Here is a 16,406-nt window from a genome sequence, read left to right on the forward strand (position 1 = left end):
CTGCTGCTTTAAGGCTGCAGGAAATGAAAGCGCTGTTATAGAGGTAGTATTTCTGAGAGGAGCGCTATAGAGTTTAAAGACTTTTGTCTGGAATCCGTAGTCTGAGGGGTGATTTGCTACCAGTGCAGGCATGCTTTGAGTCAAACGAAAACATTGGATTTAAAATGAAAGGTGTGCAAAAATGTTTGCAAAAGTAAATTATTTGTTTTGTGTTTCTTTTTCGTCTTGGACAACCTCCCCCACCAAATACGCCCCCGTTCACGTCTGCTTGCGTCTTTTCATTGACGTAAGTAGACAGGTGAACAGGTGCATATTAGTTCTTTGCTGTGTGAATTGAGGTGCATTTGCATGAGTTGAAAACATTTCAAAATTGTTATTTTTGCCAACACCTATCCAATCACATCTGTCTTTCTGCCGGATTTTATAGTTGGTCAGTTCTCACTATTACTTTGTTGATTACCTCATGCCGACACAGCTGGTTAATAAAAACACACAAACATTAGCTGTGTTAATGCTGCAGTCCGTTCTGATATGTGTGGAATTTACGAGATCAACCAATGCATCCAGATCTGTCTCTGGGATCCACATTTCAGACGCACTCTTAATATTTGCATTCCTCCCACTTTGTATTGCAACTTCTGTCCAGCAATTTCCCACAGGACGAATAAAGTTTTTTCTTATCTTAGACAATATATACAAGTGCAGCAGGAAGACAGTCACTAATTCTGCTTGTGATCTTCATGGATATCCTTTCTAAGGCCCGTTGCGTGCTTCTTGTACCAGAAACCCGCAAACCGCTGCAGTTACAAACTTAAGGAGCGCTACACTGGCAATCTCAAAACATCGCTGCTTTTCGTCACGCTAGAAGGTGAATAAGCATATTCCCCAAAATGTTGGGCTATTCCTGAACAGAGATGGTGAGAGCAGGATTCCAAAGCAGCGTTAGCACCGTTAGCATGCATACATGTGACCGATCGCACGATCGTTCCGGGAGTGATAATAATAAGGTTAAGACATCATCAAACAGGAATACAGGACTTTCATAAGAATGATGATTCAACTTTTGGAACATTTGACTCTGTATTGCTAATTGGCACCTAGCATTTACATGCCAATCACAAAGACTCCTTTCTTTAGCTCTTAGTCAGATTTGTGAATATGATGGAAATGTGATGAGTAATGGCTATTTTCCCATAAAATGATCATGAAGAATTAATAATGAATTAATAAAAATGTACTGTGAGCAACAGCCAATAGGTCGGCTAATAGGGGGCATCCTTTAGTTACAAGCTCCTTCTACAATCGTGCCTCATCAGGAGTGTAAAAAGGGGACAATTTCTTAAAACCCTTAATTTTGTTGTTGGCTCCAACAGAGCAGGACAAAGTGCATCAGCTCGACATTTGTAGTTTTTCTCTGTGTGTGGTTTGTTGGTGTGCACAGATTGTGCATTGCCTTGACCTCTGTTTTTAGTGACTTCCTATGTTAAAGATGATAAAAGAAGGCCCTCTGCTGGACACTGTTTTTGTCAAACCCTGGTTCCACACACATGTACACACAAACACACACACACAGGTAGGTTTCCTATCTTTTCATGGTGATATTGGTACGGATGTAGTATTTGGTGCATTTCGTTAACAAGTCAAACCGGATACAAAACAAATAGCTGTAGCCCCTTTTAAAGAGCGTAATGATGCAACTGCAGCGAGGATGCCTTTGCAGCCATTTTGCCAGAAGTTCTTTTCACAAGGTAAAATATCTTCATATCTCCCATTTGGATTTAAAAGAGCTGATGTGATGTTAACCACACTTTATGGTCTAAATGATATGACGTGATGTGGCATAAGATTTGATACATATTAAATCTTCAAGGTTGAAAACCATAGACATCACTTTGTATATTTACTTATTCATTTGTATTTATTTATTTTTTGTTGCAGTACTGCCAACTTTGAACCCTAACCCCTTAAGCTCTTCTCTTTATTCCTCACACAGCAGAACAACCAAGTGCAACACCATAACTGTCTCTGGGGAAAGCCTGTGCATTGTTATCCCCTTTGAACAGTGATTAAGTCTGGCCCCTCTCTGAGACGGCAGGCTTCTCAAGCCGCCTTTAAATTTCCCTCCGACGTACTCGGTCATGTCAGGCGTACAGGTTCAGTTGAAGCGTACCCCAGCCTCTAGCTGTAACCCGAGCTAAATGTATGACTCTTTGCTAAAATGCTGCTGCCATTATTCCCCCTGTGAATGCTCGACGGACGACCACTATGCAGTCCAGACTGATGAAAGCATAAAGACCTGGATTACTTTCAGCACATTTTACTTGAAGTAACAGCTTTTTACTGAGCTGAGGTTTGTTTCCCTGTACCCCAGATCACAACATGACCCACTGAATCTGTTTGGTTGTGTGAGAGGCTTAATTAACATTCCCTGAGTGTTTACAGTCAATTATTCAACACAGTGGCTTTCTGTGGGAGCTACTCATTACTCTAATGCTGTCACAGAGGGAACAAATCCTCTCCTTAAGAGAAAGGCATCCCCAGGGGAGGGATCTTTGAGTGTAATTTCGAAAGCCTTTAAGTTAAGTAGTCTTCTGTATGATATCAGCTAATCCTGAAAAATCATCTGGGCAAAAGCAGAAAGAGAAAGTGACCCCGTTTGGTGTTGCGGTTCAGTGCCTCGCAGCTGGTGACAATGTGCGCAGCCAAGCTGTGAGATGTGGGACGGAGTGTTGAGCTGTTTAGTATTTAAAGCCCACGTAAATATACAGAAACCATTCAAGCACTCTGCACTCCACTGTTTTCCCACACTGCTGAGGGTAAACAACCCTCCCCGGCCAGGGTTTACAGTTTGATAAGTGCATGCATGTTACAGGGTCATTGTGCATATCCGCTGGTTTTATATAAAACAAGCCAACTGCCTCCCTTCCTACACACATGCATGCACAACGTACATACGCAGTCACAGGCCACATACTGTATAGACACACCGATGATACACACACATTGGACACCCTCCCACCACTAAACAAGCATGTAGCTGTGCCGCTGCCGAGCAAACGTGTAATTACACCTCGTTCTCAGATGCTCCGACTTCCTTTTTTAAGCATTCTCTCTTTTCTGGCTCTTCCTGTCTGTTCATCTGTGTGACCGCAGGTTGTGTCGCATGTGGCTTCGGAGACGCCATGAGGGAGGATATACATCGGGACATTAACATTCCTGACGGTTTGCTCTGGTTACTGCGAAGGAGCTGCTCAGTTAAAGTCTGGGTTGAAGATTAAAAAAGCAGAACAAGGCTCTTAAAAGCAAGTTAATAAGTTGATCCAACGTATTGAAGACGGATCCAGCACTACCCTGCCCGAAGGGTGTTACAAAGGTCAAGGCTAGAGATGACCAGTGCCTGTAGAAGGAGTTAAGCAGCATACTCGGTGAGATAGGACCTGATCTTTCTGATGTTATATAGTGCAAAGCAACATGACCGAGTGACAGATACCACATGCTCAGTGAAAGTACTCAATCACGTTGCCCACGTTCTAATATGTTGAAGAGAGGGAGAGGCTGGGATGACCAAGAGTTCAGTCTTATACTGTACGGTACGGCACGGCTCTACTCAATTCTACTCCATTTTTTTAGAGGTTACAAGCGAGCTGAGCCGATTCTAGAATGTAAAGTCAAAACACTGCAGACTACTCATTGGATGGAGGGAATTGTTACTAGCGTGACAAGAGACATCCTGCACAAACCCGCCATTTTTAAATAGCCAAGTTTCAGATTTAAAAGAAATGGCAGCCCACAAAACTACGCAGGACAACTGACGAAGTGCACAGACGTTCCTCTGTTTGGTTGCTAACGAAAGGGTTGCTAAATGTCACGTTCAGGATGATGTCACTGCAGTTTCACGCGGCATCGCTATGGCGATCAGCTGAGAATCCTGTCTACACTGAGGGGATACTATGTGCAGTGGAAAACAAAACAGAGGAAAAGGACCTGGTGCCAAAAGGGAGTTGAGTCGAGTTGAACAACACGATGTAGTGGAAATGAGGCATTAGAGTGATTGAATTGAAGGTGGCATACCATCATCCATTTGGAGATGACAGTAAGACATCTTTCAGGAAAGACAAATAGATCATCAGCATAGCAGTGGAAAGAAAATCCATGTGAGTGGATAATCAGCCCAAGAGATGTGAAGTATATTGAGAAGACAAGGTATGGAATCACCTCCTTTGTGGTCTCACTGTTACTCTAGTTCTTAGTAACCGGGATTTTTTTTTAACCAGGTTTCTTAAATCAGGGTTTCAAACATTGTGGCTGAAAGGGTGTTCTATTTGGGACATTTTTCAGATATGACCTTTAAGCAGACAGCAGAAAAAGATATTAAATATTCAGAGAGCACTTGTCTCAGTCCTTTCAGACGAGAGATTACATCAAGACATAAACTGTTTTTAAGTGTAGAGAAGCCCGCATCAATCAGTGGAACACGTTCTCACTGACTACTCGTCAAATCTGTAGCACTACTACACAAGTTTAAAAACATGAGAGCACCATGTGGGTATCTGTATGTTAATGACAAAGATGTGACTTAGCAATTCTCCTGGATACTAGCCCAGTGCTCCTTGCTACATCTTCAGAGCATGAATACAGCAGCAAACAATTATTTCATATGTAAAGATATAGTGCATCATTGTCTGCTTTCATTCTCCTTCTGTTTGTGTTGTAATCCCAGCTTCTCCTTGCTTTGTTTACATGGCCGCTCTGCATTGCACTCATACGGTGGTTACAGCTGAGCGTCGTTGCGGAAGTGTAGAGCCCACACCCTCCGGTTCCCCCCTCAGCTAAATACTGATAAATGTTCTTGTGGTTCTATAGCACTTTTCTACTCTTTCACTCAAAGCGCTTTTCTCTCAAAATTCCCCCTTTCACACACACACAGACTGATGGCATGGCCTTCAACAGCAATTTGGAGTTCAGTATCTTGCCCAAGGAAACTTCAACATGCGAAAGCAGGGGATCGAACCGCTGATCTTCCAAATAGAGGATGACCCGCTCAACCTCTATCACACAAGCAATAGAATTGCTCACAATCTTGTATATACCTCTAACAATCCTGTTCGATCAGCACTAACAAGAGAGGAAGCAGAGGGGATAACACAGGATTATTGAAACCAGCTACTTGCCAAACCAGATCAGCAATAATATGCAATCACTTTATACTATTAGTGCTGAGCCCTAAACTAGGTCCCAAAGTGACATTCTCAGTGGTATTTGCTGCTCTAATTGAATTAACACCTCAACACATATGCTGCAATTTAACAGGGAGCTAAATTGGGGGCAATTACATTCACTTAAAAATAGAAACATTAAGAAGGATGTTTTTTCAAGGTCACGGAAAAGTGTTTTTTTGACTATTCAGGTGTGTGTGTGTGTGTGTGTTAAATGGTTAGTGATGAGTGCTTCAAGACTCTGGCTAGATGTTCTGACAGCTCAGACAAGGAGCCCCACTGGGATGAGGTTCAATTCCATACATAGGTCTTCTGATAACAAGTCAACTGATTTCTTTCAAGGATGAAGACCATGACATGTGATTAAAGTAAGTAGACCTTGATTTTTTTGGTTTGGTTCTTTAATTATGTACCGACGGTACAGATGTTAGCTGTAGCCAGATAGCAGTATAAGCCCCACCCCTATGTGTAAATGTGCAATGTGCATGTGCTGTGTTTCAGTTACAGCTCAGCTTATAACTGATGTTTCAACTTGCATGGGCCCGTCTTTGCGTCAATTCACACCATCCCAGGTGAGCTGGTGTTCGACTTGATGTCTTTTTGCCTAGACTTTATATGCCCTGCCTCTAAAGTTCACTTTCTATTTAGTCTGAACACACCTCCACACTAAAACATCAACTTTGTGTGCACTTCAATTATTCCAAACAAACCAGAAACATCAGTGATGAAGTGAAATTAACATTATTCATGTGAAAACTGTGAAGTAACACTTAAACATCTCAGAACAGCGTTCCATTTACTTTTGTTGCACAAATGTTCCATTCTCTGCAGCAATGATTAGAAGACTGAGGCAAATAAATTGGGATTTACAGGTTTGGCAGTCACATCCCAAACTCACAATACACATGTAATGTGTCTAAATCTGCATCAATAAATGAAGCAAGAACTTCATGGGGACTAGTTAAAGGAATCATGTTTTATTTCACACCATTAAGAGGTGTGATTCTGTTTTAGACAGGAATCATGAAGTGAATTGTACAGCATCGAGTTTGTCTCTGTTCTCATTTTCCATTTGTTATAAATAAAGTTGCTTAAATGTTTCTGCCGCAAGTGGTCGTGGGACAACATTATCTCCCTTCCTTTACTAGAGGGTGGTCCAGTGTACCTTCTGCTAAAGGAGATGAGGAAGGAAGCATTGAGGCACCTTTCCTCACCATTTAAAGAATTTGACCAGCTCTCATCATCGTTTTTTACCGCAGCCCACATCAAAACCACTCAGAGCATCCACTGTAAAAGGTCAAGCAGGAGTCAGTGGACGACCGGAGAAAGATTAGTCCCGAAAGAAAATTACAATCTCCTCCCATGTATACCATGTTAAAGGTCCATACAGTACTTACTGTGTAGGTCACATGACGACAACTGAGCCATGTCCATGAAAGACCAGGACAGGTGGTTGAGTGATCTAACATTGATTCAACGTCATCATACATCGGAACCAGAAATGTATTGAATAATAGAAGACAGGGCAGAAACAACACAGTACTGAGCGTTTAGTGCCCGACATGGAGACAACAGTGTAAGTAAATATTACAGTAGTGACTGCTTAGCATTCTGTAGGCTCAACAAGGCTCCTGTTAGAACTGCAGCAAATTAATTTGCGCAAACAGCTTGATTATCTCTCCATTTCTTCACAAACCTATAACAAAGTACCAATTGACACACACACACTTGCACACACAGCAGTGAACAGAACCTCCCTTATCCGCTGTGAGTATTTATAGCCTCGATAACTCAATCTGCTTCATTAGAAGTCACAATTCTGCTGGAGAGGCCTTTCACGGGGCCACAGAAGAAGAGTGCATTGTTGAATTCTTCTTGATCTGAGGCCCTGCCGTGGCTTCCACTACTCCACCATGCTCCAGCCATGTAAGTCTGGCTGTAAAAGTCCATCATAGTGAAATGCAGTGAGCAACTCACAAAGGTTATCGTCTCCTGGGGTTAGAGTGTGTGTGTGTGTGTGTAGTGAGAGAGGTTGTGTGTGGGTTGGAGGATGTATCCAGAATGTCTAAGTAACTTCACAATAGGGAGTTGCCCCTTGAAAAGGCCAGAGCAGAGCCAGGACAAAGAGGGAACCTAGCCTCCTGAAGTGCACCCACGGGTGGGGGTGGGAGTGAAGGCAGTACAGTGATTAGTGGTACTTTTAAGAACTGGAGATAAGCTTATTCTAGTAAAGTGCTTCAGAGCAAAATGGGCTGAAATGTTGTTCATCAAACAAATTCCAGAAAGACTGCACGGGATGCATGAATGTCCCTTTCACATACTTTCGATGGTACTTTTAATCAGTCTGTGTACAGAATCATGTGACGGACAGTCACAGCAGGGACTCCAGGAGCAGCTGTTGATTATTCAGCTGAATACAGACACCCCATGATGAGGGTCTCTTCATAAAGACACTGATACACAAGTTGTCCACCATCAGCTCTTTTCGGGCCGCCGGCGATCGCCTGCCTCCCTAGTTTTGCATTAGCACTAGTCTGCCCGTGTCGGCGGCTTGTCGGACAATTCGTGGTGTTGAATCGGCCGAATCGTCCTGTCGGGGAGAGAAATCACTCAAAGGTCAAGCAAATCAGTGCAGGGTAAGAGAAACAGAAGTGAGGAAAGCGCTTCTCATTTTCCGTCTTCATTTCATCTGATCATTTCAGTATTTTCACAACGACACGGCTATCTAGAATGAAGCTTAAGTGGTGCGCCACAGTGCTATGAAAATGGTCAGCCAATGCTGCTTTGTTTTATGTATGTATCATAAGAACTTATGAACTTGTATACCCGCACCCCCCGGTCATCCGGTTTCCATTTTTGAATGGCGAATACAGACTACCGCCACCTGCTGGCAAAGAGAGTTATTTCCTCTCACAAAGGCACAGAACGTACGGGCTAGTTGGTCGTTGGCTGTAGTCTTTGCATTGTGTTCAAGTGACGCAGGCAACGTGAGTCTGGTTTGTCTGGGTCGCAATGCCTCATTATGCCCAAAACAAACCGCTTGTCAGACCATCTAACAATGTCTGAAACCTCCATACCCATTGTGGAACCCAAAAAAGACAATCCGACAATCACGGCCACCTGGTGCAGCACATGGCACTTTTTCATGGGAAGAAATGATTGCAATGTCATGAATGGCTTCCAGGATAAACTGTCTGAAGGTTCGCATGGTTATCTCCATTTGTATGATTCATGCCGTCAAGAAAAAAAAGATACAGAGTTGCCTTGCCATGAGCTAAGAACGTTGGTTCTAACTGCATAGGTCTGTTGCAATAATCAAAACATGGTGACTTAAAGCAAACCATTTTTGAAGTTTTCTAAAATACGCAGTACAAGGTTATCTGCTGTTTATTATAGCAGTGAATGGTGTCCATAGCAACATGGATCATTGGGCTCCCCAGCAAAGCAAGTGTAGTTTCCTCAACAGGTTGCAATGCTGATGGGATTTCCAGACATAACATTTGTGTTAAGAGACTTGAGACAGTAAAGATGGACAAAACCAGAACTGGAAATTGTGTCCCTGAGACCCAGTTAAGGCCTTTCGGGAACTCAGGGTAAACAAACTTGAGATATGATTGTATTGAGCAGCTTCCAGTTCACGCTGTTGACAGAGACAGGGAGCTGAAGGTCGACATATGAGAAGCTTCACTGTTAGCACTATCTCTGTTGCATACGCTGTCTGTGCAAAAGTGTGTGTGCGTTATGAAGGGGGGATTATTCTGCTGACACATTGTATTTCATTTTAATCATCCGCGGTGCATTTAAATACTTTCGAATTTCCACAGCCGACATTCAATAAGCTACTGTGTCAAGCTGCGCCCCCCCTAACAAGACTCTGTCAGGTTAGGAATGACAGCTTGTCTACGGTTCCACAGAAAGTTGTTAAACATCTCAATCATTTGCAGGCTGCCTAAATTGGCACTCTGTCATCAAAACTTCAGAGGATCTAAAAACGACATCTTTAATTATTTCCATGTGTTACAATGTAGGCATGGTTTTATTTCCCTGTTTATAATCTTTTTTTCTTTATTGTCATAAGGATTTATTTTCTTCTCAAACATCCTGCAACATAACAGTACAAACGTTACTTTCTATGTGTAGTCTGTAGCTACAAACACAACAGCTCAGCATGAAAGGTCTCATCATCTCCCCCTCCAGACTATTCACAGCACCCCACATGTCACACGTTAAGGCTTTCTATTACAATCTAATGATCCCCAACATTAATGTGGAAGAAGCTGTGCTAGCAATAACTTGTATGACGCTGTAACCGTCATGAGTATCAAGTCCTTGTAACAAGGTGTGCTTGAATTTTTCCAGTTACTTAGTATAATCCTGGCTGTATTAAGTAAGCCTGCTAGAGCTAACCCAAACTGTGCTTTTGTAAGTCCAGCTGGTACAACAGATTTGTCTACAAGAAGACAAAAACACGCTTTTCAGGGGCTGATCCCACCACTTGGCCCAATTGCCCCAACCACTTGGGTCTAAAATGGTTAACTCAGGGGTCCAGCTTTATGTGAAAACAAAAGTTGGATTTTTACTTTTGAGGTTATGTAACCTAAAGTACTTAGCTTAAGTTACTTTACAAGCATAGTTATTCTAAACCAAACCAGATTTTTTTTTCTTAACCCTAACCAAGTAGTTTCACAAATGTTACACCGTTAACTATGCAAAAGGCTCACTTTAATGACTCCAGAAAAACATGACGAGTAGGGATGAGATCATGTTCCATGAGGTGTACAAAAGTACGCAAAGAGCTCTTACATTTCAGGCACCCATTACTTCGACATTTAAACAAAGCTTTTTTAGTCTGACTGGAGAGTATAACAATTTCTGTCAATTATTTTAGAATGCATGAATTTGCTCTTTCTATCCCTTACTGGCCAACCCATCTTATGGACAATGTTGTCTCCAGAGCTCTTGTTCTTATTTCACGAAGTGGAAATTAGTCTTGTGCATGTACACGATTCCACAATGGTTCAGATTCATAAAACAGCCTTTATTTACCCATGCTGCAGTTTCCATCCACAGATATTGGGAGGATAATTAATGACAAAGATTACTCACATGTGGTCATTGGACATAATCTTGGGTTTGCAGAATGGCCCAGTATCAATGTTCACTGTAGCGAGTGGGTTGGACGGATTGCAAGAACCATTCTTTGATGATTTCTTTTTTTTTTCTGGTTCGTATTTTTATTTAATTGTGAGCTTCTCTCCCACCATCTGCTTACAGGACTGACCTCATTTCACGCAGTGTTGATACCATAGCTGTGACTTCAGCTCTCACTAATGATATCCTGTCTTTGTAGTTCCCCACCTGACTGACCTTACTTTCAATTGGCAGATGAGAGAATGCTACTTTCACCCACGCATTTACACCCCCACCCCCCAACACACACACACCCACACACACACACACACACACATATACATATCCGTACTTACACACAATCAAAGACACATGCATACACTACCACATGAAGAAGTTATAAGCCGTTATATAACCTTCACACCTCTGTGTCCAACAAATACAAATACAGATATCCTGTCCAGTGGATGAGCTATATATCTAAAAATGTAACCCTCTCACTGGTTGGCCTCCTGGGTTTGTTAAACAAAAGCGACTGCATCTCCCGGGGCCTCGTGTCACGGCAGAAACGTATGAGAAAAAACAAAATGAATATGCAAACGATAAAAAAGCGTGAGGCAGCTGGCACACAGGTTTTAAAGCAATCGCGTTAACGTTTTATTGCTGTGACTTTTTGTATTAGCGCTGTAACAAGTTTACAAGGATGGTTGGAGCTGGTTAAGGGGCCAGCAGCTTCACTTTGGGTTTGAAATGAGAAGGGAGTACAGGGACATATACATTGTATCAGTTGTTAAAGGGCATCTGTGCGTTAGAAAACCTTTATGTCAGAGATTTACATTTCCATGAGTATCTCTGAGCATCAATGGCCAAATTATAGCACTGACTGTCACTGATCAGTTTCTTTCGGTTTAAGTATCAGCTCTCTCTCTCCATAACTGTCTCACGGAGTGACACGTATCTGAATTGTTTTGTTGGAAGACACAGGAGTAAGACGTCATAAAACGTCCTTCAAACTGTCAATCTGATGTAAGAAGATCTCGCGGTGAGGGATCTGTGATGTGTTTGCCAATGTGCTGCCAAACCATTGCCGTCACCATGCTGTGTGTTTTCGTATCCTGCATAACTTTTCTTTTGCCCATCGTTCTATAATCACGCTGTGGTGCAGGGTCAGAGGGTTGTGGCTGAGTGTCGGAGCTCAGTCACCCTGTGTTAATCTGTGTGGGGAATGTGAAATGGAGCAGTTTGTCAAATGTGTACCAAGTTACACAAGAGTTCAGACTGGTACTTGTCTGTCATACATCCCAGTGTCACCAGGGTGGATCCATTGGGAGGTTAAACAAGTTTTCCCAAGTTTCAACTGGTTTTCCTAATCCAGTGGGTCATTTTTTTTATTTTTTTTATTTTGAAGGGACAATGCACACCAATCAACAGTCAAACTGTAAGTGAGCCAGAGTTAGCCAGAGAGGCCAATTTTCATCTGCTTTTCGATATCATATAAACCCTTGTATGAGGACACCTTGATCCATTACAGCAGCTAAAGCCACTAGATTAAGAGATCCCTTTTAGACGATTTCACCTTTTTTAACCCAAGAGTGGGACCAGAGGATTTTTTTAGTGTCTAAAATTAAAGGAGTTCATATTCTGGGATGCATAAATGTGTTTGATAATTTTGGAGGGGATCTGTGACTTAGATTTTGATATTTCTAGTGTATACGTGTAGATACTGTTGGAGTGCTAGAGGAGAGATCAAGGAGTTAGCAATATCCTTAAGTGGCAAATGAACATCTACACCAAATTCCATAGCAGTTAGTCTTGTAGCTGCTGAGCTTTCTTGCACCACTGTGTCGGAGAGACAAACCGCTATCACCCTCCTTAGGCCCCACAGCTGGAGGAGGAGAAATCTATGGGGCAACGGACAACACCACCTGTTTTTGAATCTGAGCTGTGAAACAATTGAAATAGCAATGATATGTTGAGTGTGTTTACAGTGCCTTCTAGATAGCAGCCGCACATGCAGAAGCACACCCACACAAATGTGACAGGTGGGCGGTGTTGACTTCCAGCTAGTCTTGAATTGTTCTCTATGGCCTCAGGTAACTTCTTGTTTCAACCTGTTGAGTTAGCCAGGACTCTCTGGTCTCAAGTGCTGAAACATGTGTTGTGGTTGTTGAATTAGTTTGGCTGGCAGGTAGTGTCAAATCATTTCCAAATCTCCAAAGAAATGTATTTGATGTCCCTTTGAAAAAATAACTTCCTGCCTGTACAGAGAAACAAAAGACAAAGAGAAGTGGGTTTTTAATAATGTTTGGAGAAATAGCTTCCAGAGGAGAGACACAGACAAAGTGAAAAGCTGGGGAGGTGTGTTTTATTGTTGCCCTATAATACAGAGGTCTTAAAAATAACCACTTTTTTGGTGAGATCATTTATTTTCAATTTTGTGTTTAGCGGGAGGGGGGCATTGAAATACAGCATCAGTTTATAGAAAGAGGCATATTGAGTTACACTTAATCAAACACTTTTTGAAAATGCAGTAAAAGTAATGCTTTGGCAGTCTAGGATGCTTAATACCCGCTTGGCCAACTCCAAAACATATTTATCCATTAGGCGAAAAAATAAATCTGCCGAGGTCAGCTGTAATGCCGCTCCTTTTTTTCCGTCTTCTTCTTCTGGGTCTTTTTTTGTCCTGCTAGACTTCAATATTAAGTAATGAGCGAGAACAACAACTATAAAACAAATGTCCAAGTTCTCCATCCAATGGAAAATGTCTGTTCTTTCCAACCACTCTGTGTTCCAAGTCCACAGCACAGCTCAGTATGCAGACTCTTACCTGCTCTGAAACAACACACACACACACACACACACACACAGGCCAGGTTTGGGTATTAGTCAGGAATGCTTTGGTTCTACCTTACATATGTATTTAAAACACTGACATAACTGTGCTACATGTCACAGAATTCACAGAAAACCAGGATGAGGTCAGGGTCAAAGGTCAGCTCAGAGGTCTATTAATGGCCACTTATTATTGTTATTTGCTCAAGAAGGAAAATCGATCTTACTCTCGTATCCAAATCTGTTCCCCTCCACTGAGATGCTCTTCGGTGACCCACTCCATCATGATGTGACGCCAGTTGTATTTTTCTGAGCTGGTATGTGTGATCTGCCACAGGCCAACGCTATCTGCAACAATTGGGATGTCAATGATTTGTATTCATATTTTATTTTAATTCATCAAAAGGTTGGCGAAAGTAAACTTGACCCATGCTGTGAGTGTTTTTGATCTGGTATTTCTCTCAATGCTATGTGTGATCGGCCCACTACAGCAGCAGCTGCAGCCCATACAGTACGGCGAGTTCAGTGTGCTGAGATGCCACCAAGACGTTGGAAAGTTCAGCTATACTTCACGCCTGTGGCATCTGATCAAAATAAATGCGGTGGGGGTGGCATTTTGCGACACTGAATGCCTCCATTCCCATGATGGGCATTGAACGGAGTTGTAAGAGAAGGTATTAAATGAAGTACTCTGTTAATATTCTTAACGCTTCAAGGGTACTGGTATCGTCATTTTTTAAACGATGCTCAACTCTGTGTTTCAGTGATGTAGTGTCACGTGTGCTTGCTTTACCTTCTGACGAGTCTTACATTTCCCACTAAATGTCCTCGCCATATAGTGATTATTGTATCAATCGCAATGTGCCATTAGAATTTAACTGGGTGATATGCAACCTGCAAAAATAAATTGTATTTTCTGACAAAGTACCCATCTAAACATAAAATCTATTTTCAAACCTATTGCTTAAAATTCCCTGAAACTTGGATCAATATATATACATGTTTAATTCAATGACTCCTTGTCCCAATTTATATCCAAACTGACAGGAAGTGAATTATACTTTGCAGATAAAAAGGGTCCCTGTGGGTACTGTATAGTATGAGGACTATTTATCTTATGCATTATGAAATGAATGTGTCACCTGGGTGGTTGTAATGCGCTCTGATTCCTGCTCCTCCATAATCTCCCCTGTGTCCGAGGTTAAAGAATGTCCTAATTACAGCCATTTTAAAGGAGCGGGTGACGTCTTTTGATGTAATATTACCCTCCAATCCAATTAGCCCAACACTTGTCAACCTCACTCAGCAGTCATGGCCACCAGCCTGAAAGTTAGGCCCAGAAACCTTTCCTTTCTTCCTTTCAAAATTATAATGGCATGCCTCTGCTGATTAACCACACCGCTCTAACCCGTTCTATCTGCTTAAGTTTTATTTAGATGTGAAATACGTTTTCTGAAAAGATGGTTATAAATGAGAGCTTACCCTCAATTACTTCTGTCAGAGAAAATCTGTGGACTGTAAGGTCCCAAATAAAGGCTGATTCATTAGAATGATCTAATCATGATACAGCTACAAAACGTTTAATGTGAAACAGATAGAGGAAGTGTTGAGATGAATGGAAACAGACAACAGGGATGGTTCTTATAAAAGGTTTATTGGTACTAAGTGCAGACTGGTTGTAAAAGCAGGACTAAAGGCAGATAAGTTCAATTATACTTACAGAAGACCGGCTGTATGAAATAGTGAAGTAGTAAACAGATTGCATGCATCAGTACTGGCAGCATGCTGGTTTGTCAGCGATCAGGTTTTGCAGTGAGTTAAGGATTCCATCTAGTGGCCACATGGTGTCCTACACTTTCTTAGAAAGCCTCTTACAATCTGATGTTTCCACCTATGAGGAACTATGAGGAGCCATCTTAAATGTAATCATCATTAGGTAAGATGACCCTGATACTGCATAACTGATGCTGATAATGATAAATAAAGCACACCCTGTTTTATGGTCTGTTTGACTCTAAATGGAGCATCATTTACTAAATGAACATCATGCTGTATTGAAGAAGACTTGAAACTAGAGATTGAGACCATAACCTCATGTTTACAATGTTTAATGAGGGAATAAATCAAGAGAGAAGTAGAGTCATTTTCTCATAGACTTTATACAATCAGACTTATTTTGGCAAACAGAGGACTTGCCCCCTGATTGCCAGTAGAAAGAATGCAGGTTTAAGACACTTCAACATTGGCTTCACTTTTCAGAACCGGAGATTGCCGCCTGGCTCAGCCTGAAGGGAAAATCACCAGGTGGTGCAAGAGTGCAGCAAGAGAGAGAGGTGGCACAGGCTTTGGTAGGGTGAGGGGCTTAGTGGCAGGAGATATGGGGTTGAATGCTTAAGAGTTCTGCCCTGCACTATTGTGGCACTCTGTACCGATATTGCTGCTGCAGACCCTGAAACTTGATCTGGAGTTACTTGAGGCCAAAGTGAGAAGTACAAATAGAGACTATTGATACTTGGAAAATAGGTACAGAGAGCATCTTTTCATTTTGACAGACGGGCCAGCAGCCAGGGCTGAATGACGGTCTCTATAAATTAACATCCAACTACCTGCCTGTATACAGTAGAGCTGTACGCTATTTCAATGGCAGTCCAGTGGAGTGAACAGATTCAACCTTGTAAAATAATGATAATTTGTGACTCGTCTGCAATCCACAATACTGGGTCTGGCTAATCTCAATTATTTTATTTGGAATGGGGAATTTATTAGGGTCCGACCAAACTTTTTCTGCTAAGATTTCTGGGAAGGTTAGTTTCCATAACTGAGTAGATTTGGGAAAACCACTCTGAATTGAGATCAGTATTTTCTGATGTGCTGATTTTATGAAGTATGATTAAATAGGTATCTCCCACCTATTAAGAGGTTGGGAATTTCATTTCTACTTCTATTTATACTGAAATAAACACTGACACATGTATCATTTTGAAGGTTGCATATTACATATCAAGTGAAAAAGCAATTAAATTTGCAACAGGAGTTCACAGTTGAGTGTTTGCTCAAACTTAATTTCACATGCTGAATGAAATGTTATTCCTATGCTCCCTAAAAAGTGGAGCTTTTTTTATTGAAGAATGTCAACAGACATTCCGCAAAATTGAAAAAAAAAGATTAACGACAATAACAATGAAATGTAAATAAATAAGTAAATTCATTTTATACAAAAAAAAGTAA

This window comes from Anarrhichthys ocellatus, unplaced genomic scaffold, assembly GCF_004355925.1.
Source record: "Anarrhichthys ocellatus isolate YVR2014 unplaced genomic scaffold, GSC_Weel_1.0 scaffold161, whole genome shotgun sequence".
Lineage (NCBI taxonomy): Eukaryota > Metazoa > Chordata > Actinopteri > Perciformes > Anarhichadidae > Anarrhichthys > Anarrhichthys ocellatus.